At 34.8% G+C, this 24,107-nt stretch overlaps 1 protein-coding gene and 1 non-coding gene across 3 annotated transcripts in view; one reads left to right on the forward strand and one right to left on the reverse strand.

Annotated features, from left to right (window-relative positions):
• Positions 1 to 24,107, reverse strand: part of LOC105212263 (integrin alpha-PS1) — a 169,146-nt gene that overhangs the window by 103,505 nt on the left and 41,534 nt on the right. The window lies entirely within an intron of this gene.
• Trnam-cau (transfer RNA methionine (anticodon CAU)) lies at positions 9,167 to 9,239 on the forward strand. The gene has a single exon. It is a non-coding gene; the product is annotated as a tRNA-Met (tRNA).

Below are 24,107 nucleotides of genomic sequence, written 5' to 3' on the forward strand. Positions count from 1 at the left end.
ACTAAAACCGTTGCATGCAACATTAATGACCGCAACAGTAATTAAATGGTAATAAAAATCATGCTGCGTGACACGAAAAATTCGCGGGTCATAAACTGGAACTGACACACATACGATTCCAATTTATTGGTGTGTGTATTGAATGAAGCGGAAGTTTTGGGGTATAAATCTTAATTTTATTGTTAGGCGTTGAAATATTTGATCTGACGGCGGACGGTTTATTTACACCACTTTAAGGGTGCCAAGTAAATGAGCGCAAAATTTAGGTTGAAGGTCAGATTATAACCTATTATTGATACTTCGGGTATTTTCAAGAGTGAGTTATTCATATACTCGAGGTTAACCTTTTGTAATAATGAGTTTAATTGAACTTCAAATACCCAAAGGTGAGTACAAGCTTATAAATAGTGAAGTCAACTAAATTTGACATTTTCAAAAGTACACTTTTCATAAACTCGAGTTCAACTTTTTATGATAATGAGTTTAATTGAACATTTTTACACTTTAATCAAAGCTGAGAACAAGCTGTTCAAGTGAGGTCAAATGCATTTGATTTTAACTCAGTACACTTTTCATAAACTCGAGTTAATATTTTTATTAGGAGTTTAACTGGATATTTACACCTTCATTGGTCAGAAGAAGCTTCTCAATAGTGAACTGAAATATATTTGGTATTTTCAACACTACACTTTTCATAAACTCGAGTAAAATATTTTTGGGCTATGAGTTTAATGCCCATTTTTATACTGTATTCAAAGCTGAAACCAAGGTTTTGAATAGTGAGTTCAAATTTTATTGTAAAACCGAGTTTAGTTTTTATAAACACCAAAAAAGTCGTGTTTATGGCGTGTTAAAGGATTTTCTTTCGAAATTCTGCATTAGAGAGTATGATTTAATGCTCAGCACTAAAATGATCACTAAACTCGAGTTTAAATTTTAGCTTAGGAAACAGTCTATTGGTCCGTTATTAAGAGAAATTAAGAGAAATTGAACAAAAACAATTTTTTATGACTTGAAGGATGGAAGAAATTTATTTCTCACAAATCTTTTATACACAAAAAACCACAAAGGATAAGTGAGATACTCACAATTATAATTTTTTATTGTCAATTTGCTTTTTCAAAAAAATATCACATTTCGCGTTTTCTCTCCCATAATCATTTAGCGCAGCTGCTGGCCTAACCAAGCAACAAACACGCCTTGCTCCACCGCCATTAACAGTTGTCTCGATATCAAATCGCCCATTATGCGTTGACGCCCCCGCGGTGCGAAAAATATTTTCTCAAACACAAGCTGATATACAAACATATATATATGTATAGTTTATATAGCTTATGTTGCCACTCAACGCCCGCATTTGCAAATTGTTGCCGCCTGAGGTAAAAGCCTGTGTGGCTGCAACCGCACAACCGCAACAAAATTGTGTCAAACGTAAATGCAATAAATTTAATGAGAGAAGAAAAAAGGAAATGAAGAAAGATGCGATTGTTGGAGTAAAATAGCCTACTGTGCGGCGTACATAACGCTTTTTTAGGGCAGCCCACATACTACAGCAGCGGCAGCAACACATTTATTTTCTCGCAGTGTAAAGGCATTTCAGGGACACACAGGCATGCATGTGCGATATTGGTGACAAGCGATGGCTTCCTGGTGTGGCACAGCGTGCGATGTCGCCACAATGAAATTATCTACAAGCAAATATACAAGCACAAAAGGTACACATACATATGTATATGTATGTATATGGCTGAGTCAGTGCAAATTTGTATAGCGCTGATAAATAGCAATATATGTATGTATGTAGGTCTGACTGGTGTAAATTATATGTGGGTGCATTCAGCGTTATAGAAACACAAGCGCGGAAATTAAATTTATTTTTATTTATGCACATTTGTTGGCTTGGCGTTGCAACTGCAGCGTCCGTGCTTATCGCGCCTTCCCTACAATAGCGAATGTGACTGCTTTCAAAGTTCACTATTTTATTTATACATTTTGCTACGTTCTCGCCACCAACTTCAACTCCATGTCGTTGTGGCAGACAGTGTGGTGCTGCCGCCCAATCGTTTAGTTGGCATGGCCCTCCATTCAACTGTGGTTTTTATATGCACAAAAGCCATGTGTGCAACATGCATTAAATGTGGGCGTCAGCAGCATGCCACCAATGCTTTTGCACTTATCGCTTTTCGCCTATTTTTTTTTTCTCAATTTTAGCTTCGTTTAACTGTGACAATTCGTGTAGTCGTATGCGCGTCGAAGCTTATCAAAATTCACGCGAATGTACCTTCGACTTTGATACTGCGCCGTAGGTGCCACTGAAGGGATGTTGAAAGCTGAATGTGGGCTTATGTGGTGAATAAAAGTTAATGGCGGTGATGATTGTATCAAAATACCATTAATCCTAGTTGTAACTAGTGAAGTGGCTAAGATTCTGAGACTTCTTCTATGAAAAGTAATAAAAAGTTATAAAGAATAATCTACTAAGCTCTTTTCCTAATATCATATTGAGTAGATCGAGAGGGAAGAATGAGTGAACTTTTCTTTCCCTTAATGCAATTTGTCATAAACTGGTTACAGGTCTGGAATCGGAAGAAATATTTGAGGTTCGAGAACAGTTGAAAATCACAGCGAGTGAAATCTGACAAATAAGTTGGCGGCCTAATACTTTTTCCTTCAGTTTTCTTGAAAACCGTCTCTATTCAGATCTCTGTTAAAGAATCTTTTTGTAAAAACTTCAGCGATTTTAGTGCGAGTCTTCTGGGAATGCAATTCATATTCAATATATAAACCCAACACAGGTGGAGAGGGGTCTGGCTTCACTTGGTATAACCAATTGGCGCCAAACTGCCATAAGGAGAGACGCGTGGCACGCTGTTCTGGACTCGGCTATAACTGCGTAAGCGGTGTCTACGCTAGTCAACAAGAAGAAGAATCTATTAACACGCTTCATAAAAGCTTTAGCCATCTTCCTAATTATAACAGTGCTGTTTTGGTGTAAGATTTGACAAGCTTTTTGGATATTTTTATCGACAATAAAGCCTGATAACACAAAATTTTAAACGTTCAGTTCCAATCCTTGCTTTATCGATAAAGAAAATCAAGCTTTCTACTAAAATAAAGAAAAACGAAGTAAAAATTCAACAAACAGTTATGTATGTAAACTATCGTTACAAACTTACTAGCTTCCTTACTGTTATGTCATACACTATTATTACTAAAGATGCAACAACAAGTATAACATATGGACATTTTAACTCATTTGACCGCTGACCGTTACCACAGCGTAGGTGCATAGTTAGTTGTGGGTGTGTCACAATCAATATTATTCGTTGAAGCTTTGTAAGTCATTTATTTCGCATTAGTAGCGAGTGTGCGATTTCTATTTTATGATTTAGGATCTCAAATATCAAAATAGTCAAACAGTACTTTAAAAGTAGGCATGGACATAGTTTTTTATGGTTTTTTAAATAGTAAATAAAAGCTTCGGTTGTAAAATATAGAAAATATTATAAAACTAGAATTTTCGAGCACTTTTCCGTCGTATATGAATATTACTACTAACTGTATATTGGTTATAAAGCTACTTTTTATAGAACTCACTGTTGAGCAGCACCTAGAAAGAGAGTGAGAGAAAGCGAAAGGAAAATAGTGAGATGTAGTGAAAGCTCTAAGGGGAAAGCTTATAAGCTTTCAATATGCAAAATGTAAGTTTGCTAGTTAAGATTCCGATTTCAGCGTGAAAACTCGCTCGAAAAATAGAAAAATAAGGTAAATGATGAAGGCAATAGCACAAAATAAACAGAAGATATCGATTGTAATGTTTATGGCAGACATAAAGCTCTTCCTCGTGATAAAAGAACCCTACGGCAATGGTACGTAAAACATTAATCTACGATCGACTGATGTTCTTTTGACGCTGAATTGCACTGGGACGATCTGGAGTCTAAATAGCTGTTCATCAGATATTCTCCTTTCATAAAAGGTCCCCATATCATATACTTTCAGCCTACAAAATAATTATGCTAATATTCATAACTTTTTCCTTTGTTCTCACTTCAAAGCTCACCATGACATACATACATATCATCACATTTGCCTATCACCGACGTGCATCTAACTAATATTGGCAATTACCGTTATTGTAAATCACAAACTCTATGAATAATTTTATACATTCGCTTCATTTAATTTTTATTTTTTTGAATATGAAAACTGATCGCACATCAAAAATATAAAAACGCTTAAGAAATTAAATATTTATAAGCGATATTTTGCTGCATATTTACTATAAAATTTTGTTTTTTTTTTTTCTTTGCACTGCATGATAACCTCAATTGTGACTTGTGCTTCCGCAGCTGCGCAGCTACTCAAGCGGCCGCTCTGCACGCCAACTTGATATTGACACTGAACGTTCGCGAGGCTGAGGCTGCTGCTGATGCCTTCACTCAGCGTGCCTTTAACGCTAAGCAGCCCAACAGCGTTGGAGGCGGTGATGCCCTCCAATGATAGCCGCCCGCTGTCTCACGAATTGCCGACTGCGACGCAGCGCGGCAACATTGTGGCATGCAAAATGCTCGAAAGTATTTAGCATGCAATCGGCGGTGGCAAGACATTGGCAACTACTTTGAATGCTGGGGCCGCTGCAGTGAGGCACCCAAGTGGGCCGTCTGCCTCAACCTAAACTCTTTGCAGTAATATATACGCGCCGCAGTAATGTACGAGTGCAGCTGCCGCTTCTATTGTGCCGTCTGCCTGTTAGATATACGAGACCTGCATTTATTTATTTGTTTTACTTCTTAACTGCTTCAAGTGCGCTTTTTTCGCCAGCTATTCGGTTATTGTTTTGGCAGTTAGAAACTGTTGCTGCCACCCCAGGTACCCCGCCATGAGAGCGGGTATGCAAGTATGTGTGTGCCGCAGAAAATGTTAACTTTGCCAACTTCGACATCTTGTCCAATTATATTGGCAGCCAACAGACAGCGCTGCGCAACTCGCAACTGACAGACGAAAAATGGAAATCTTTATTTATTTGCATGCGCGAAAATGCAAATATTTTTTTTTTCATGCATACCCCTCTTTGTTCCACCTTTATTCACCCCTTTTTTGTTTGGCTGTTGTTTTTGGCCTTTGCCACATACGGTTGGCCATTTTTGGTTTGGTAGCTGTGGTACTGGCGATGCCACCGCTTTGATAGTGTGAAAATTGACAGTAGTGGAGTTTATAATTTTATTTAGAGATTTGCTGTTGTTGTTGTTATTGGCTTTAAAAGACTATCGATGCTGCGGCAGATTGTATTGTTTTTTCATAAAATTTTACATAAAAGGAGTTCATTAAATGTGCATTGAATTGGCTATCGTATGCGGTATGCAGGCTTTGAAAAAAGAATATACATTCAGAGACTGTCAGCTACAGACAAAGTGTGTGTGAAGCGCGGCAGTTGCGATTGCGCAGTGGAGCGCAGGAAGTGACGCTGCAACAATTGACTATTTTTTTAATGTACGAGTATTAATATTGAAATTATCGTGGGAACGATTTTTCGTGCTTTCGATTTCGTGTAAAATATTATATAATAACACAAAAAATTTCAAAGGCTTAAATTTGGTACCATAAAACATTTAATAAAATTTTTATACATGAAAAAAATATATATTTAGTGAAAAATAAAATATTTTTAATTCAAATTAGAAAATAAATTCCTTTAAATTAGGAAAATTGTTAGTTAAAATTGTTGGTAATATTAAGTACCCAAAGCGAATGAAGCAAGTTATCTAGGCATTCACCAGGGTAGAAGGCTCACGTGGCGAAAACATATAGCGAGTGCGAGAAAAAAATTTCCATGAAGTGAAGTGCAGAAAATTTAATCTGTTTCTTTACAGATCTTGATATCCATATGGTAAAGAAGGAGATAGAGGCAAGCAGAGTGAAATATATATCTAAATTCTGTGAACATTCAAGACTATTGGCTAATGCCTTTCCAGCAATCAAAAAAGATCTACTAGAACAGCTTAACCACATTCTTAAGCTTGTCTAGTTTTGTATAGATTGATTGACTTGAAACAAGCAGATCCAATAAATGAAGAAATATTTAAGAGAAAAAGGAAAAATTATAATGATTTTAAACCACATAATAATAATTAATAAACCAATATTGGCCTTATATTATTCCAGGCTTCTGAAATTCGTTTCATATTTTAATGATGCTATTTTATAAAGGATAAAATTACATAGAATCCAAGGTATTTTAAAACTCGGCATTTAACTGATAATATTTTCAAGTCCAAATAATTCATTGTAGAAATATTCGGATATACCTTCCTAATATTATATAAATATTTTCAAATAAACACCTGCCGGGCCGGGACACTAAAAGCTGAGTTTAAGGTTTCATATTTATGCAAAATGTTCTATGTTCTCCATGTATGGACATGGAACTTCTGGATTTCCACTCCTTTATGTATTAGATATTTTGTAATATACCACGCGTCCAACAGTTGTAAAAGGATTGTTCTATAAACTTATAATTACGAAAATTATCAATAAACTCGAGTTTATGGCACTAAATCATCGCACAATTAGACCCAGGACCGCAATCAAGCTGTCATTTTCTATCATAGTTGGCGAAAACTATGGAGAAATAGCTTATCATTAACTTTCAGTAGAAAATTATCTAAGAAACTATCTTGATCTAGAACACTAACAAGGCTGCAGATTAATAAAAATAATCGGATGCTGCTTAAAGATTTTACTAGAAAATATTAAAGATTTTTTACTAGAAATCGTGCTGTTCGAACATGAGAATCGTTGAAAAGCTAAAAATCAAAAATACGGAACGAAGTTAGCTTAAAAATCATGTAGTAGGTTGTTTGAAACATACTGAAGAGCGTATTTATATATACATATATTGCTCGAGTTTATGAACTTAAACCGCGATCTATCAAAAAATAAATTGTTGTAAGCTATTGGGGTTTTATGTTCAAGAATCAAAAAACCCTAGCTACGACATACTGAGACCACAATGATTTATTTATACATATATCATATATTATTTTATATATCATCTACTTATCCAAGGTATGTAATAAACATGGGCTTTTGTATTATAGTTATACTTTATAATATTTCACCTTTAAATTAAATGTATATAAATATGGTATTTAATTTATTAAAAAAATAATATAATTTTATTAAAATCATACAGAAAGGACTTGATTCACCCTACTCTGTTTCAAAAATAGATACCTGACCACTCATTTCAAGCAATATGAGATAGTACAATACTTCCAAATTGTTTAACATTCCTCATGCGAAGGCTACAGCAATTACGCAATTAAGCATGGAATATTTTAAATTCCTCACCGCAAAATTATTAATAATAAAAGTTAAATGCATTTAACATTGAAAAAGCTATAATCGTGCTAGGTTAAAATGAAAACGTAAAAACTGTCGCAAAACACACACATTGCAAACATTATCAACAATTTGCGCAAATGAGTTAAATGTTTTACTCATTTTACACTTCCTATTTGCATTAAAAAATACATATATATATGAGCAAACATATGCTTGTATCAGGTATGAGGAATAACAACTGCGACTGCAATAAAACTTAATACAGCACACTAGACGTTAATGAATGCAACAAAGCACTAAAAAGAGGAAGAAAAAAACATAAATTGTAAAAAATAACGAGTTTACGAGTGCCAAGATAGCTTTTGATACACTAAAGTGCAGAAAAATGCCGGCGACGCATACTTTTGCTGAGTAAGTTGACAAATTACACAGGAAAAACGAAATAAAGTGAATAGAAAAGCAGAAAAAAATGAGTAATGTAAGAAGGTGTGTGTGACACGGTTTTTACTAAAATTAATTTCCAACGCTTTGCTGACATTTACTCAAGTGACAATGAGTGAGATCAGCAGAATTGGTTGAGTAAAATGTTTTGTCATCTTAGTAGTACAAAAACACAATTTTTTTAGTTTAATTTTTACGTTTCACTTTCATAATTACACGCCGCAACAACCAAAGTCAGCCGCTTTCTGTTGCAACAAACGGTTGAGACCTCTTTTTTTTGAAGCAACCGTAACTCACCACGATCGGTAGTAGCGATCACTGGTCAATGGATATGCGAACCTGTCTCTCTGTGCTCAGTCAATTAATTAAGCCTATATCAATGAACATGGCAGCCATGCATATAAATATTGAATATGATCTTCGTACCTATACAGCTGAGAGCGTTGATCGTCGAAGATCACTTTCAACCGTCTACGCACCGTTGATCGGCGGCATGCGTATCCATTTTAAACACGGCTACATACTAACTTTGTGTTAATTAAAACTCACAAACTCGTCATTCGAGGCATGCGTGTAAGGAGGTGAGCCACGATCAGCAACTAGAACTAGCTTTAGCTAGTCGAGGCGCTTGATATTAGAGCGTCAATGTGCGATTATTTTTCCTAACCTATAATTAACGATGAAAATGCTGCTGCGATCGATTAATAAAAACGTGTCACTGTCAGTGCTTAACGCATGACAAGAAATTCTATTAACTGGAGACTAATGAGTTAGTGCGTTCACTAGCTTAATTTAGGTTGGCGCTGATGAATTGCTATAAAGTGCTAATTTCCTTTCGCTTGACTAATGGTTAGGCGTATGTGACAAAAAAAAAGCACGTGATGTTGGTTAATATTGATGCTATTTTAGGCGTAAGTGTGTAGAATTTTGTTGCATAATAATGCGATTTATTAGTTTTAATTGGGGTAAGGTAAACAATTTTAGAAGGAATATAGAATATCTTCAATGGTTTTTTATAGAAAAAATATTGAATATATTTAGCTGATTCTTTAGAATGTGGTATAAAGAAATCCCTAAAATCTGTAGTAAGTTCATTTATTGCCTAAAAAAATACTTAAATCCTTAGTAAATCACTTTTAGCTAATAATAACTTTGATCTAATAATAACGCAGATATTATTATTGTTTTTTTTTCTACTCATTATTGTTGTTTTACTTATACATACTTTTTCGTTTTAAAATTATAACTTGACTATCAATCACGACTAGAATTTTAAATATTTATTTGTTGTTCCTTCCTTATATGATTTTTTAAATTCTAATAGCATTTACTTTGAGCGTAATAAGAGGTGACGATTTTCGCACAACGCTTCCAATCAGCCTCGGTGGCGCAGTAGGCAGCGCGTAAGTCTCATAATCTTAAGGTCGTGAGTTCGAGCCTCACCCGGGGCAGTCAATTTTTTGTTTTATTTTTTTAATTTATTTTTTTTTTTAATTTATTATTTTAATACATTTTTGAATTTATATAAAATGTTGCCGAAAACAATAAAAGCAAATGTGAGAAATAAAAATTGTATATTCTCGAGCAAATCAAAAGCTTTTATGAAAAATAGTAGCATATGAAATTCAGAATCGACTTCTAAAACTATACTACACTACTGGAGAAGGACAATTTAGAACTTATTTATGGCTTTATAGGCAGTTGTGAAGGTAAGAAAGTCTTCTTTTTATTTTTTTAATGGAAAAAGTGTCTAGTTTTGAATTGCAAGCTATGGTAATTCTTATAGAGCCTTCTTTTAAGAGTAAAATAGCTTGTTGATTATGAAATAAATATTGATATGCACAGATCCATATGTCTCGTAAGAAAGATAAAAAGGAGCACGATTTCTCGTTCGATTTAAAATTCATACACAATTTTTTTTAAGAATATACCACAGATATTGAAAGAAGAAATAAAGAAAATTTAGGAATGCCCAAAAAAAATTAGGGTTGACTGAAATTGTCGCACGAAATTGTTAAAAAAAATAATCGTAGTAAATAATTAAAAAATATGTAAATTGTTTTTTTTTCCAAAAACAATAGATAAAAAATTTAAAATATCAAACAATTTAATAAAAAATACAAAATTTTTTTCCAATTTAATTTTTTTTCAATTTAAATTTTTTTTCGTTAAAAAAAAAATAAAAAACAATTTAATAAAAAATATTTTTTTTTCCAATTTAATTTTTCTTTTTTTTTCAATTAAAAATTATTTTTTCTTTTTTTTTTTTATTTATTATTTTTAGAAAAAAGCTGAGTATTCACATTGTAAAAAAACAAATTTCCGCTCTATTTTTCATCTTTAAATTAAATGAAAAACTTTATTTTTTTTTGCATTCTACACAACCAACCATGCCATTCTAATGCCAATTCTACATCCTTCCATCCATCAAAGACGCGCATTGTTTATCCACAATGAGGCATGCAACCGCTTAAATGATGTGCGTACGAATGATTGCGGGCATAAACGCTGAGGCAATGAGGAAATGCACAAGCAGCTGAAGGCAGACTTGCTATAAGCAGAGAGTACTTTTGGAAGAATGATGAATATTGGCAAACTCAACAACGAAAGCATAGCAAAAACAAAAAATAATGGTAATTTAAAGTGAAAAAAATAATGATTACAAAAAACGCTTAACTGAAAGAGTTATGGGTGTAGTTGATGTGAATAATTGCAGAAGTAAAAGCAAAGCAGCAACAATTTCAGTGCAGAACTCACATGAGGAAACGCATTTATGTCAAATTTTGACATTTAACACATTTTTCAAAAGAGATGCAGACTGGCTGAGTGTGGTAGAAAACTTTTAATGGGTGGGTGTTAGCAGTTCGAGCATGAGAGGGGGGAGTTGCAATCGTTGGAGTGGGTGGGGAGTATCTTATAGTAAGATATAATACAATTCTTATAGCTAAAAGTACTCACTCAAGTTCCTAGAATTATATGCTTAGTTATGCTAACACAAAAATATATATGTATTTATAATTTCAAACATAATCCAGTGTTACACCTTAAAAAAATCGGTCAATATGTACATACCTGCAAATAGAAGAAAATAATACAAAATTAATATTACAAATTAATCAGTGTGTCAGAAGTGCATAAAAAGGCTTGGTTTAATTAGCATACAGCACAGATTTCATATGAATATTCTTAGAAATAATTTTATATAAACACAATTGTTCGCACCCACGCGAGTCTCACTGCAATTTCATTTTTATTTTTAATTTTTCTCCAACTTTTACTATGCACTCAGCTGCTCAGCTGTCACTCGCATTGCACTGCTCATGCACTCGCTCGCCACCTGAGCGAGCTGTTGCTGCATGTGGTCATGCAAATGAACGTAAATGATTGATTTACCCCCGATTGACAACGTCAACATACCGACAAGCCCCTCTATCTAACCGCCTATCTAACTTGATATCTATCAATGGCTATGAATGAATACATAAAGAACGCTAAACGTGCCCATATGCCTCGTATCATATCATTGATTGGAAATTATAATAAATACGACGTAGAGACAATAAAAAGTAATAATAAGAAATCATAACAGTAGCGTGGGCGTCCCCAAACAAAGCGTAGATCCATTTAGCAGACAACAAGGAGCGGAATGCAGTGTTGCAAATGAAAATGTTTACACTGAAAGAAATTTAGGTTAGATAAATATGTCCCGGAATCGGATTAAAAAAATCTTTTCGCTGTTACAACAACAAATCATTAGCGATACAGTGTTCTACTAAGTAATTTATCGCATTCCAATGATCTACTTTAGAATATGAAAATATCAGAATTTAGCTGACGCTAAACAATTTTGTCAAAATGAGATAGAGGTTAGTGCTTCGCATCAGGTTCCAGTATAACATTATTTAAATGACCGAGTATCTGTCTTCTTCTGAATTAATACTGTTATAACACTAAACTCTGGCTTGACTCTCTGAGAACCTTATGGAACAACATGAACAAAGTCAGTTGTGATAGTACAAATAGTTCTCTCGACAGATTGGTGAATATGAATAGGGACACGAATTTCTGAATATCAAACAAGATCTTTGGAATCAATATCATCAACGAAAGTTTCCCATTTTGAGAAGTAAATGAGCAGAACGCAGTTCATGGAACTTGACTTTATGCGATCGCGAAGATCATTGGATCAGTAAAAATGCATAAGGGTCTCCAAAATATACTTCAGAAAATAAACCAGTTCTAATAAAATACCTATAGAAGAAGCTTCTTCAAACTCAGAACTCAACTCCGAACAATATTTGTATGTCTAATCCAATAAACCCCACATTTTCTCACTGTGTAACCAAATGAACACCATTCATATTACATAAATGCAATCGTAAAGTCATGAAAAATAATTGCCCCACATACAGCAAACGGAAATAACACGTCACATGGTTAACAAGCATTACCAGATTTATAGGATTAACATAGGTCAAGCCAAGCCATTGTGATCAATCAACAGCCGAAAGGCAGCGATCGATGAAAGTTAACAAGAAAATCTAAGCAAGAGTGTATATCAAAACAACGTTAAAAATGCTGGAAAAAACAAGGTGTAAAGTATGTGGAAGCGTTGCAAGAACAAAACATTGTAGAACAACCCTAAAAACATCAACACTACGGTCATCAAAATTATTTATGCCTTACCCAATTAACAGTCAACCAAAAAAATAATCAACACAACTCTTTAACAAAATCTTGAATGCAACCGCAGAACAATACAACCGCACCATATTTCGTGGGTTGAGCTATGCTTTGACCCATTTGATGTGCTGCTGTCGGTGGTGCATGCGCTGTGGTATATACAAACAATGAATATCTCATTACCTTTTCATTAAGTTTGTGGTTAGAACACATTTTTCGAACTTTTATGTGATTATAAAAGAGGAATATTTTTTTATAATTATGCTTTCGCGTGGTGTTTGTTGCTGTGTCATGTTGACATGTTGAATATGTCGTAATACTAGAAGAGACGCTGCAAAATTGGCGACAAAAGAGACTGTCAAATAGTGAGTTAGTCACTCGCACAAATAGTGTCGGCCCTCTGAAATTAAAATGTATTCATCAACACTCCATCCGTTGACAGCTTTCCGCAGATGACAGCTGACAGACGCTCCAACAAAACCATTCATGACAATAATGAAGTAACAAAGCAAACAAATCCAAGGGAATAAGTATACACGTTTATTCTCTACAATGGTGTTAGATGCATTTAGACTATATAGAACCTTAAATATTTTTGCCGCAAAACTAAAGCACTTTGGAACCATAAATCGGGTCAAACTAGTACAGTTTGGAAATTTCAATAGTCTGGAGCAAATCAAACATGGGATCGGATATATTTTAGAAGACTCCCTAGATCAAAAGAAATCAGGAAATATTCATTTTTCATGCTTCAGAAGAAAATCTTATCTTAGAACTAGAAATCGGATTATACTCCAGAGGAATTCCATAATATTTAAACAGATAAATTTCCACTGTAAACTAGTGTTATTCATTTCCATAGCTATTTTGTATTTCAATTCTACTTACTAACTTCTCCAAAACAACCATAATTACCTACAACTATATTCGCAAAATATCAACTGTCAACATCGACTCGCACTTGACAGCTGACAACAGTTAACTGTCATATTTTCCACGTCTTCGTTTTGGGCGCGTTGCAAATCGTCTCTGAACACACATTAGCACATTTAGACATGCGTTGCAAAGTGCAAGTTGACGAATTTATTGAAGACACCATGCAAATGCATGCAGTTGAAGAAGAGTTCTTCGCATTTTATGAGCGTGAAAATACAAAATTATGTATGCTAATAGTCACACACGCGGAAAGCGCTGTCATGTAACGAATTGGCAATAATACATTCTTGCGTGCGAAAAATTCATATTGTTATTGGTTTTTGTTTCTTTGTTTCTAGTTTTTGTCTCGAAACAAAGTGCAAACATGGGATTAGTGGGTTAGGGAAAATGAAAAATGTTTATATATTTGTTTATTATATAATGTCAGTTGTATATGAGCAATATTTTCTCCAATGGCTTCATATATGTGATTCTCTTTCAAATTCTAAAAATGTATCCTTCAAAATTGAAATTATCCAAGACTGAAGACCGAAGACCATGCACTACTTGTCGGGTTTTGAAGCAGAGGTTCTGTTAAGGTTCCGCTCAGTCAACTTCTTGCAAGACCCATGAGTTGTTAGTCTTTTCGAGCATTCAGTGACCTTAGGAGCTCAGAATTTTTTCGTAACCGTAAAGCTCTTTTATTTTCAGGGTAAGTACTAAGTAAGTTGAGGGTTAATTTCGGCAGCATGTACTCACTACTTGCTTTAGAACCTTTAGAGAGTTCCCAGGGGTTCCCAAAATAATTGATGGAGGATCTTTTTGAATCGTCTCAGAGTTCCAATCATTCATACTTTGAAAAGCATATCTTATTATATTGTTGAATGGATCGAATGGATGACATATTGATTGGCTGGTTACTAATGGACACATTCCCCGACTTACGGAACTCATGGACTCAGAGAAGAATGAAAATAGGTAATGAAATTGACAAAATGGTTTATAGCTACCAAATTATTTATAACACCAATGATGTGGTAGAAAATTTTAAATTTTACAAGCAGGTGGCAACCCTTATGAGAAACAGTTAGTAGTATCTTTCTAAAAAATGGTCCCCATTGTAAAACCCTACATTTATGACGATAATTTAGCAACTATTTTTTCCAGAGTTGCCATCACTTTTTATAAAAATATATTTTTTTCATTTTCAAACAGGTGGCAACTTCCTAACATGTAAATTACTTAATTTTTTCACTTCCTGCATGAAAATTAAATATTTATAAGAAATTTAGAATTTGTTAGAATTTCCGCAGCACAACACAGTCTCATGAGTCATGACTCATGCAAATCTCCATGGAATTCGCAAAATTAATTTGCATATGTTTTGTGTTAGTTTTACTGCTGCTATTTCATCATCGCCAATTTCAAAGAAAGTAATATAAATATACAACTCGACGCAAAAATGAGGCATTGAGGTAAACAAAAATTATAGCAAACCGCCGCGAACACATACATTTTGCATGGATATGAGTAAACAACGCAGGTTACAAGCGTGCAAAATGAGACTACAACAATAAATATTTAAGTGGAGTGATGAAAAGGAGTTGCAAAAAAGTTGTTGTTAACATTTGTCAAGTAATTTTTATGCTAATTAAACAAAAACTGCTGAAAGCGCAACGACATACTCATACAGACGTTGCCAGGCAGTTTCAAATTACAAGCCATTACATGGGGTACATATGTAGGTACAGAGTGTTGCTACCCAATAATGTGTTGAGTGCTGTACTTTATTGATTTCAGCGCTTCTCAAGAGCTTAAAATTAACATTTTTTTATTATTTTTACTTATAACAGTAGTTGTGGGCAATCAGCGAAGGTAAGTGGTACAAAAAAAGAATAAGAAAATAAAAAGATTTCTGCGCACGCGCAACAACTGAGCAATCAGTCAAATCCGACCAAGCAAAAAAATTAAAAAAAAGAAACCTTCGAAAGCGCTTTAAGCTAAATTGACGTGACTTTATCGGGAAGTCACAGCTGCAGCAGCCATCTTACACACGTATCGCAAGCCGGCGCATGAGATCAATGGTGCGCATACGCAGCACGCCGCAGGCAGCTTAAAAATATTGAGTTACCGCGACGCGTGCATTTATTAAAATTAAGTCATGTGAGTCATACTAAAAAATATATATGAAAAAATAAATAAAAATAACAGTAAGAAATACAAAAACAACAAAAAATATATTTTTTATTTTTTTTTGCATTTTTTTTGTAAATTATTATTATACTTTTTATTTTTGTTTTTGTCAATTCTTTCGCGACATAAAAATTGCATTTTAATTGTTGCATGTTTGCGGCTCAGTGCTGCACTGTCAGCCGTTCGTTGTGCTCTGATTTGTTTATGGCACATTGCCGTTACGTTGCAATGACAGCGTGCAGCAGCAAAATTTTGTTTTTCGGCTACCAAAGCAGTCTACCTTTTTTTTGCCGCCAACTGTTTTGCATGGCAATTTAGTTACATGTGTACACTGGTTTTCATTTCTGTTTTTATTTTTCTGTTTCTGTTTTTTTTCTGTTTCTGTTTCTGTTTTTTTTCTGTTTCTGTTTCTGTTTTTGTCTGCCCCCTTCATATGCGATTCCGCTTCATTTGCTCTGCATTGGTGTTACGCTCCTGTCGCGATCGCGTGAATTATGCACAACATGTCCACCCATAGTGGTCACAGTTTGCCGCCGCCCTAACAGCTCCCCAATCATTTCAGCCGCCATATTCTCAACTCGCTCGCCTATCATCCAGCGCACAATTCTCAACGGTGCCCGTTGTGTAACTCAAGAAGTTTATGGGCCGTTTCGCGGTACGCGCGAATTTGCGTGGCACTGCAACTGATTTCGTTCGTTACACATATGTAAATATGTAAATATGGTTCTACAAATGTACTCCAATATACAATTATATATACATAGATGTGTCTTATTTTCCTTTTATTTAGATTTGAAATTATAATTTTGCTTCTAGGGTTTTTAGTTACAGTTTTAATGGCAGCATTGGCGGCTGTTTGGTCATGCTTATGGCGATCGTTGGCGTTTTGGTCGGAAATATTTTCATTTACATAACATGTGTTAGTTGAATATGAATATATGTAAATAAAGCTCATGAATGTTTGGTTATAATAAAGTCAGGCATAAATGAAAAACAAGGTTCCAATTTAACCCACAAATTTCATATATTTTGATGGTAGAGTTAAACGACAAAAATCGCAAGAAATTCTTATGAAAATTTTCCACGAACAACTGATAACTCATCAACAATCCAGTGGATTGTTCCATTCAAAGACATCTTGCAGTCGAAGAAATGCCAGAAGATGACCAAATGATAAGTGATGAGAGTAGATGAGCCCAAAAAAATGGTAGCAGATCAGAAAGTTAAGACTGCTTGGCAATTAGATACCTAATTCAGGCAATAGATTTAACTTTAGATTTATGGAAGAATCAATCAGCTTGCTAGTAGAACCCGTCGGTACAGTGTTCTGTGGGCCCTTTGGAAATCCACTTGGCAGACAGACATCTTTTCGTGCTAGATGATGTAGTGATGTCTGGTGACTGCTCATCGAAAAAATATGATGATAATCTATCCTAAGGCTTTTGGAAAAAGAAATGCAAATAACCGTAGAACGCCGATGTTTATGCCCAAGATATACTATCTACCGACTTTTAGAAATAATCGAAATGTTCTTATAACTTGATCAGTTAGATCATTGTTCTTTACTAACTCTTTTTTCTACCACATGATTTTTATTTAATTTACGAATTTAAACTAAAACCGTTTGAAAAGAAAATGTTAGCTACCTCACATAAATTTTAAATTCTCTCTTTTTCTTTACTCTGTATTTTTTCCTTTATTTAAACCAGAACATATGCATAACCCTAAAAAATTACAAAAAATCCGCCTATTCAGTGAAATGGAAAAGCTTAGCTCATTTGGAACAAATCGTAAAAAATGGAATATTTACTTTTGATTGCACATCAGAATCTGTAGCCGCACCAGTGCATATGTGTCTATTTATAACATGTGATTAAAAAATTAAATTACGCTACGCTCCAATTCGTCAACCGAAAAAATGTAAACACAAAAATATGAACAAAAAGTAATAAAATGGCGACTCATGTACGAGGCAGGTATAATGTTGTTAAAAAATATAGCACAACAACTTTTTAAATAATGAAGTTTTTTTTTTTTTTTCAGAGTAAAAACTGTGCCTTGAATTATTAATTAATTTATTTACAAAAACCTACATACAATATTCAATATCGAAAATTTCCAATGTGGTCTAACTATAAGTAGTAAAGATAGTTGAATCAACATTTTTAAACCCCTTCAAAGTTTTCTCTTCATCAAAATCATGATTTTTGAGTACTAGAAGGTGTTGGTGTTGTCTTTGGACTGAGGCGAAAATACGGTACGGGAGCTCTTCTAACTAAATAATGGACCAACAGAGGTACTAAAGAGAAGTTTATCAATGCTATGGGTTGGTTTTTCCCAGTATTTTGCTATAAAGCCATAAACTAAGTACAATCGTGTTGCTGGAACTTCTTATTTATGCATTTATTGGTGACAATTCAGGATTACTGGACCACTCTTTGAGGAGAAGCTTTACTTTTTAAATACTAGGATTTTCAAATATAGTTGAACTTCCATAATTCGAACTCTTGAATTGGCAATAGAAGCCAAATTTCTTACAAATTACCTTTCGTAACTCGGTAGTCTCTCTAACTCAAAGTTGTTTGTTGATTATGGGAATTCGAGTTCGAGAAGTTCAACTGTATTATATATATTATATTTCAACTAAAATTTTTTCGAGTTCAGCTTCAGTGAAGAAAAAACGTTAACTTCGGCTGTACCGAAGCTAATATACCCTTCACAGGTACATTTCTTTTAGTAACTATATCTTTAAGCAAATCTAAAGACGTAAGTAAAAAAAAGAAAACATTTTGCTAATCCATGTCAAATTTCGTGAAGCTACCACGTCAAATGCGAAAAATGGAGATTAAATTATTTCTATGAACAATAACTCACACCAACTTTCGTGAAGATATGTAGTAAAATGCGGAAGTTTTCCATACAAGCCATTGATTCCGATCGTTTAGTTTGTATGGCAGCTATATGATATAGTGGTCCGATATCGGCAGTTCCGACAAATGAGCAGCTTCTTGAAGAGAAAATAACATCTAACAAAATTTCAAAACGATATCTTAAAAACTGAAGGACTAGTTCGTATATATACAGACGGACAGACAGACGGACATGGCTAAATCGACTTAGCTCAACATACTGATAATTTATATATATACTTTATAGGGACACCGACGCATCCTTCTGGGTGTTACAAACATCGTGACAAACTTAATATACCCTGTCTGTTCAGGGTATAAAAATATTAATTTTAAAAACATGAAAGGTCTAACAATTTGGCTATAGTCTACCATATATTAAGTTGATTCTTAAAGTTATTTGAAGTATTTTTCTATAATTTCCAATTAATAAAAACCTGATAAATTAATATATTATAATTTTTTGTTACACTGCGTTTATTTTTCTCGATACTGTAAACAACACCTTGCATATAAAAAACAAAAATGTGTGTTAATGCTTAAAAATGAAGTTAAATGTGGAACCGACGAAAAAAATGTGTGCAGTTGAGAATATGAAATTAAATTTGTAAAACCAAAAATGTGTTTAACAACAAAAGCAAAGCCGAAAGCATATTTGCAGTAAGCAGTTTGTAGCTTTCATAGCAGCCGCAAACGGCCGACATGGGCAGCATGTCTAGCTTTTATGTAGTGGAAAACCAAATAAAAGCTGCACAGTTTCACTTATGAAGAATACTCGTATGTGTAAATGCTTGTACGAGTATATTGAAATTTCCTCAAGTATTTTTAGTTGGCAGCATATGCACTGCATCTACTTAATGAAATATTTTAAATGAAATGCGAAAAGCCAAATTATTTGAATGAAGTAATGCAAATGTAGTTTATAAGTGTGTATATATGTATATATATATATGATCTATCAATGACTGACGCACATGTCAGTTCAACTTTTCCGCCTAACAATAACAAATGTGATACACATTAGTCAGCCGCGCTGTCAGTGCAGTAGCAGCAGCAGACGCTTATCAATGAGTCGCTATTTGACCCTGTAATGTATAGTAAATATTTCATTTATTTATATATATGTATATATGTGTGTATACTTGATAAATTCCATTTCCGTTGATACGCTGCTGTATGCTTACACACACAGCCATTACTCTACATACAATTCATGAATGAGCCATTTGAATACACGCACAGCGATTAATGCAAATATTTTTTGAAAGAAATTCGGAAAAAATCATTCATTTGCTGATAGTTGAGACCTCTCGCCTCGCCTGTCAATTTATACATACATACATACATACATACAAACACACATGCAAAAAATGTTGCTTGAAATTCGAAATATTCACGCACTCGCCACCACACAATGTGGCCAGCGCTCACCACTGTCAGCTCTATGAAATTCGCCACCAAAAAAGCGAGAAAAAAAATTCCCGCGTTAAAGCCAGTTCATATGCTGTCGGCATTTCAAACACTGACTACTGTTTGGTTTGCTCCACACTGGCTGCTGACTGGTGTCTGCCACATAGACAACGACGCGTCAGTTGGCCACCGCAGCTGACCCTAATCTGCATGCCAAAATCGCTCGTTCGTTGCGGCGGCTGCGTGTGTGGTGGCTGTCATTTAGTTGCTGCAAATGATATTTTTTGTTGTTGTTTGGCATTTTTGTTGTTTCCTCTATTATTGCTTTTACTTGCTTGCTTGCTTGCTTTCTTGTGTCGAAATTCGTTGCGGTTTGCAATTGTTTTCATATTTTCATTTATTTTCTATGCACTACAAGTTGCTTACTAGAAAACAACAACAATGTGGAAAAGAACAACATTGCTAGAAAACAACAACAACAACAACAAAAACAAAGCCTTCATTTACAACATTCTAGTGGCGGTGGCTACTGCATATTTTCTGCTGCTACTGTGCTGCGTCTATTTCTGTAGCAACTCCCAGCCCTCTTTCTCAAAGACACCCAATAATCTGTTGTTGTTGTTATTGCATTTTGTAATTTGTACGCTTGAATGCATGTGCTGTTTAGTGATTTATTGCTGTGTTGAAATGTAAAGCACACACTACCTCCCTCCCTTTCACCTCCCTCCTTAGTTCGGACTCCCTAAACATCCATCGAACACTTGCTGCTAGCTAAATCACTTTGCGTAATCCGCGGCATTAAAGCGCATAAAAGACAATTTTTTTCATGCTTTAAGTGGCGCGAAAGAAGGAAGATTCAAAAACAAAAACAAAAAAAATAACAACAAAAATATCCGCATCCAGCTTTACTGCCACAAAAGCCCCCCCTCCACACACTTAATAAATATTTATAGTTGGCCGCCCGTTGCGTAACTTTTTAGTCAACTCCCTAGTTGAAAGCCAAATAACAAAAAACAAAAACAACATAAAACACTTATGCCACGCGCATATTTCACATCGCAGTGTTGCATTTCGTATTATTTTAAAACATTCTTCCGGAGCGCTTTGGCGCACTTTATTGCCTTTAAGTCGTTTGTTGGACAAATGATTATGAACACATTCATTTGTAGTGCCGTTAGTTGGTGTGTGTGTATGTGTATAGCCACTCTTATTGTGTTCTAATAAAGACACGACACGAGTCAAAGCATTCGAGACATTTATATATTGCATTAGGAGAAATAGTTCATGACATGTCTCTAAATCAATGACAATATTCAGCTTGTAATTTCATTGGCGCTCTATGACACTTTCATTCACTTGTTACACTGTTAATTGAGATCGCTTAATTTGGTGTCAAAGTCTGTGCATAAGTGGATTTACAAAGCACAATAACCATTTTATTAATTAATGATTTTTTTATAAAGATCAGTGATATTGAGAAAAGAATGCAGTAATTGAATGAACTAATTACCGAGATTTTTCTAGACTTTTACTCTCTTTAAAAAAGCTTTCCAAGGTAGCAAAAGTTTTTCAGTTAATTCAATAAAAGAGAAAATGGATAGAATCCTCATAGCAGTGGTGTAACCTAACCTGCGATTAACTAGTTCTATTCTGTGTTATGTGTCGAATAGAACCATCAACTGGTATAAATAGAATCGTATAACTAAATGGACTACCACCTTTAGATTACATAATTCATATGGCGAAGCGAACTCCTTTTAAAAATGACTTCATACTGGTCTGCCATTTTGAATTTTTGAAAAGTATCGTCAAATTCATAATCAGAGACTCGAAACCCGCTAAATAACGAGTTTCAAGCGAATCCGATGAATTTTTCAAAAAAGGGTCCGCCATATTGGAACCGCGATTTTGAATATTGAAAAAACTGATACCGAATTCCTCATCCTAAACACCGAAAACCCTCGAGTAGCGAATTTCTAGTGAATCCAATGAATTTTTAAGAACGCTATCCGCCATATTGGTTTATTGGGGTTGTGCCATAACTCAATTCTGATGGTGTTAAATGGACGTCAGTTTTGGATTCAGCGACCCCAAAAACAGTAGATTTGCGTGCTGCGTAATTTAATTTAATCTAATTGGATCTAATCCTCAAAATTTGGCCTACAATTGTCTAGACTTTGAGTCTTTGAAAATGCCAGAGAAAACCGTATCGACTTCTGATTCTAAGTTTTTGCAAAAAGGGGGCTTTCTATGTATCAACTTTTCATCTCCGCCATTGAGAAGAACCAGATGAGTAATATATAACATGGAATGAAATCTCCAATAGATTATTGAACCAAACTGCGTCGAACATTTCATTTACACTGGATAAAGGCATGATCTTTCCTCCTTTCATGTAAACTAACAAGCAACTATTTTTAAGACATGTCGTCGAGATCTTCCCGAACTAAATGAATTTAAAGTCAATGTCAAATGTCAATTCTAGCTACTTCGCCTGGTTCGCTAGTTCGAAGGACCTTTTACGCTCCACTTCGGGTCAAAAGGATCTCGCAACTGCACAGGTGCTGGTTGTTGTCCAGCTGGTTGTTGTCGAGCTCATGAGATGTCTGTATGTCTAGCGGTCGAGGAAAGAGAATATGTGGCGTCCTCAGCAACGTTCGTCTTTTCCTAGTTGTGAAGGTTTTAACCGATAATTTTATACCCGATAATTTGCATCTTAGCAGAGGATTACACATTGCAGTCCATGCTGAAAGCCAATAAACTACATTTAAAAGCATCGGACCTCTTATTTTTTATCAAATATCTCAAAAGCATTCCAACACATATTGAACAATACAGAAATTATTTCAAAACAAAACATATTTTCAGCAAATTAACGACACAAGTGTACCTAATTTGTACCTATGTATGAATCTAGTAATATTCATGTCCATCTGTTTGCCCATCCATTTATTGACTAATGTGTAACTTTAAATCATCATCATCTCCGTCGTCGGTGCATCTGCTGTGGCATGTGCAAATATTTTGTGAGATATTTCGTTTCAAAGTAAAATATTTGCACATTTAGCCACTCAGCTGTGCTACTTCCAGCCGAGAGTTAACCGAACAGCTGACGGCTATACATCGGACCACTAACAGCGTTTCGAGACGAGCTGAGCTGAGCTGAATGTGTTTGACCGGCAAACAGCTGCCATCTCCATGGCATGGCACTAAGTCAATATGTACCGAAAGATAAAATCACTTCATTTGCAGAGTGGTGAATTCAAATTTGAACATCATACAGATCTAAACAAATATAGCTGGCTATATGAGATGAGTGTGTTTACCCATGAAGAAGCTGTGCGTGAATTAGGCATAGCAAATGCCTAAAATATATGTTTGTATTTGAAGTGAGTGAACAGCTGTGTATTAAATATGAAATAAAATAAAAATACTAATTTGGTATTCACTAAAAATGTTTGGCTAATGCTTGCCGCAAATACGAGTATGAGTAGTTGCAGGGTAGGTAGATATACAGGTGCCAAGTGAAGTATTTTCGATGTCAAGCTTTTCAACTAGGTGGATAAATGTACGTACCAGTATATTGCATTAATATTTTCGAGTTTGTTAGTGAAGCGCGAGAAGTTTAGTGGTTTTAGCTTATTAGCCTTTGTTAATTGATTTTATGAAATATTTCGTAAGATTTAATGGAGTGTGCCATGTGTCGACTTCAACGTAAATATTTCAGCCAATTTTAATAAAATTATGCAGCTCATTAAAATAAAATGGTTTCTAAAAACTATCTGGTTGTCCGAGAGATCGAGAGCTAAGTCCTAATACCTCTGATGAGGCCCTCCTATTTTGATGACAGCCATTGAAGACGTTTTAAGACCTGTGCATTATTGGACTGTCCTTTCTAGGAAAGATATAGATTAATATTACTAGACACTCAACGGTTGGGACGATCTGTTCTAGGGATAGGAATATGATTGAATCTTACAACGCTCTTGTTAAAGGTTGGGATTTTTGGTATCAGAATGAATATGCCGTAGTAGCAAAGATTTCCAGAGACACTTGAGGCACTTGCTTAACTATTTCTACAACCCTGTGATGAGAATGAAATAACGTTTGGTCCAATGGTTCTCCTCTTATAGAAACGCACTGAAGCTCATCGTATTCGTCTTCGCCCGAAACATTCTTATTTGTAGTATTAGCTTGTAACATAACATC

Source organism: Zeugodacus cucurbitae, chromosome 5 (genome assembly GCF_028554725.1).
Source record: "Zeugodacus cucurbitae isolate PBARC_wt_2022May chromosome 5, idZeuCucr1.2, whole genome shotgun sequence".
In the NCBI taxonomy this organism is placed as follows: Eukaryota; Metazoa; Arthropoda; class Insecta; order Diptera; family Tephritidae; genus Zeugodacus; species Zeugodacus cucurbitae.